Below are 3,780 nucleotides of genomic sequence, written 5' to 3'. Positions count from 1 at the left end.
AAGCAACTCGGCGGGGCGAGTTGATGAACGGACTTAAAGGGTCGACTTGGCGGGGTGACTCGATGAACGGACCTAAAGAGTTGACTTGGTGAGAGTACTTGGCGGGGTGAACTGATGAACAGACTTAAAGAGTCGACTTGGTGGGAGTACTTTGTGGGCCGACTTGATGAACGGACTTATAGAGTCGACTTGGTGAGAGTAGTTGTTCTGGTGACTTGATGAACGGACTTAAAGAGTCAGCTTGGCGGGGTGACTTGATGAAAGGACTTAAAGAGTCGACTTGGTGGGGTGACTCGATGAATGAACTTAGAGGGTCAACTTTGTGGGGTGACTTGATGAACGGACCTAAAGAGTTGACTTGGTGAGAGTACTCGGTGGGGTGACCTGATGAACAGACTTAGAGAGTCGACTTGGTGAGAGTCCTTGGTGGGCCGACCTGGTTGGGTGACTTCGTGAACTGACTTAAAGAGTCGACTTGGTGGGAGTACTTGGTGGGGTGACTTGATGAACGGACTTCAAGGGTCAACTTGGCGAGGTGACTTGATGAACGGTCCTAAAGAGTTGACTTGGTGAGAGTACTTGGTGTGGTGACTTGATGAAAAGACTTAAAGAGTCGAATTGGTGAGAGTACTTGGTGGGGTGACTTGATGAACGCACTTGAAGGGTCGACTTGGTGGGGTGACTTTATGAACAGACCTAAAGAGTTGACGTGGTGAGAGTGCTTGGTGGGGTGACTTGATGAACATAGTTAAAGAGTCGACTTGGTGAGAGTAGTTGGTCGGGTGACTTGATGAACGCACTCGAAGAATCAACTTGGTTAGAGTACTTGGTGGGGTGACTTGATGAACGGACTTAAAGATTCGACTTGGTGGGCCGACTTGGCAGGGTGACTTGATGAGGAGAGTCAACTTGGTGAGAGTACTTGGTGACTTGGTGGGCCGACCTGGCCGGGTGACTTGATGAACAAACTTAAAGAGTCGACTTGGCGAGAGTACTCGGTGGGCTGACTTGGTCACGTGACTTGATGAACGGACTTAAAGATTCGACTTGGTGGGCCGACCTGGCGGGGTGACTTGATGAATGGACTTAGAGAGTTGACTTGGTGGGTTGAACTAGCGGGGTGACTTGGTGAGAGTACTTGGTGGGCTGACCTGGCAGGGTGACTTGATGAACGAACTTAGAGAGTCGACTTTGTGAGAGTACTTGGTGGGTCGAACTGGCGGGGTGACTTGATGAACAAACTTAAAGAGTCGACCTGGTGAGAGAACTTGGTGGGCCGAGCTGGCGAGGTGAATTGATGAACGAACCTAAAGAGTCGACTCTGTGAGAGTACTTGGTGGGCCGACCTGGTGGGGTGAGTTGATGACCGAACTTAAAGGGTCGACTTGGTGAGAGTACTTGGTGGGCTGACTTGGCGGGGTGACTTGATGAACGAACTTAAAGAGTCGACTTGGTGAGAGTACTCGGTGGGGTGACCTGATGAACAAACCTAAAGAGTCAACCTAGTGAGAGTACTTGGTGGGCCGACCTGGCGCGGTGACTTGGTGAGCAAACTTAAAGAGTCGACTTGGTGAGAGTAGTTGGTGGGCTGACCTGGTGGGGTGACTTGATGAACGAACTTAAAGAGTCGACCTGGTGGGCTGACTTGGCAGAGTGACTTCATGAACGAACTTAAAGAGTCCACTTGGTGGGCCGACCTGGCAGGGTGACTTGATGAACGAACTTAAAGAGTCAACTTGGTGAGAGTAATTTGTGGGCTGACCTGGCGGGGTGACTTGATGAATGAACTTAAAGAGTCGACTTGGTGGGGTGACTTGATGAACGCACTTGAAGGGTCAACTTGGTGGGGTGACTCTGTGAACGGACCTAAAGAGTTGACTTGGTGAGAGTACTTGGTGGGGTGACTTGATGAAAGGACTTAAAGAGTCGACTTGGTGAGAGTACTTGGTGGCTCGACTTTATGAGCAGACTTAAAGAGTCCACTTGGTGAGAGTGGGCCTAACGGGGCGATGTGGTGAGTGGGCCTAACGGGGTGAGTTGGTGGGGTGACTTGGCGAGTGGTATTAGAGAGCCGACGTGGTGAGGCGACTCGGCGAGTTGGTTCGTTGAGATGACATGGTGAGCTGACTTGGCGAGTCGACCTGGTGTGCGAACTTGAAGAGTCGACTTGGTGAGGCGACCTGGCGAGTGAGCTCAAAGAGTCAACATGGTGAGGCAAATCATTGAGTCAACATGGTGAGGTGACTCATGGTGAGGAGCTATCCTTGAGGCAACTTGGTGGGCCTACTTGATTAGTCGACTTGGTGAGCCGACCTGACAAGCTAACACGGTGAGCGGGCTTAAAGAGGCGATGACTTGGTGGGGTAACTCGGCAAGCCAACTTATCGAGGCGAGATGGTGAGTTGACTTGGTGAGCTAACTTGGTGAGTGCACTTACAGAGTCAACTTCGTGAGGTGACTCGGCGAGTTAGCCCGCTGATGCGACTTGGGCGGGCCGACCTGGCGAACAAACTTAAAGAGGCGACTTGGGCGGGCTGACCTAGTGAGAAAACTTAAAGAGTTGACTTGGCAACGTACTTGAACAACCGACTTTGTGAGCTGACATGGTGAGTGGGCTTAGAGAAGCAACTCAGCGGGGTGACTTGGCGAGCACACCTGCTGGGGCAAGGTGGTAAAACGACTAGGTGATTCGACTTGGTGAGCTGGCCATATGAGTTGTGAGTGGACTTAAAGAGTCAATTCTTGATTTGGCAAGGACCACATGGTTAGATGACTTGGTGAGCCGACCTGGCTAGCAAAATTGGCAAGCAAACTTATAGAATCGACTTGCTGTCCCCAGCCAGGATCGGACGCCCGGGTCGACCCAACTTGGGTCACCCGACTAGGTCAACCCATCTCTGTCGCCCCAGCCTCGGGCGACCCGACTGGGTCGCCAGAGTGGGTCGACGAGGGGAAAAAAAAAAAACAAAAAAAATCATGGGAGGCCCTGTACAGCGAAAAGCGCTAAATTTTGGGCATTACAAAAAAAAAAAAAAAACAAGTTACCCGCTTTTGGATCAGGCACAAGTTTCAGTTCACGTATTGCCAAGCCGACTTGAGGCGTTACACCTAGCTAGCCAGATTCGAGGTAGGGTTGCCGAAACGATCCGATTTGAGAATTTTCTTTATAAAAAGAGATCATGATAGGCCTCGTAAGGCAAAAAAGAATGAAATTTTGGGAGTTCAAAAAAAATGTTACTCGGTTTTGGATCGCGCACAGGGCCTGGGTCACGTAGCGTCGAGGTGCCTTGGGTGACATGATTCGAGCGAAAAGTCGACGGTGGCATGAGTCGTGCAAAAACATTGGAGGCCACTAAGGCTCGAGGCGCTTCGAGTCGAGGTTGCCGAGGCGGGTCGGGTTGAAAACTTTGGACGTTAACCAAAAAGAAAAAGTTAACCGCTTTTGGATCATGTACACGGCTCAGGGCACTTAGAATCAAGTCGAGCACAGTGACATGCGTCATGCAAAAAATTTGGAGACGACTCGAGTCGGGGCATCCGACTCTATTCGAGTTCAAAACTTTGGGACTTGAAAAAAAAAAGAAAAGAGAAAAAGTTACCCAGTTTTGGATCACGTAAGTGACTCAGGCCACTCAGAATCAAGGCGAGTGCGATTACATGAGTCGAGCGAAAAAAAAATGGAGGTGGTTAAGGCTCAAGGCAATTCAAGTCGGGGTAGCTGAGTCGATTCGAAAACTTTGGCCGTTAGCCAAAAAAAGAGTTAATCGCTTTTGGATCACG

Source organism: Cupressus sempervirens, chromosome 1, assembly GCF_028749045.1.
Source record: "Cupressus sempervirens isolate cs-2001-9-10 chromosome 1, ASM2874904v1, whole genome shotgun sequence".
NCBI classification, from domain to species: domain Eukaryota; kingdom Viridiplantae; phylum Streptophyta; class Pinopsida; order Cupressales; family Cupressaceae; genus Cupressus; species Cupressus sempervirens.
This window is presented reverse-complemented; position numbering follows the sequence as displayed.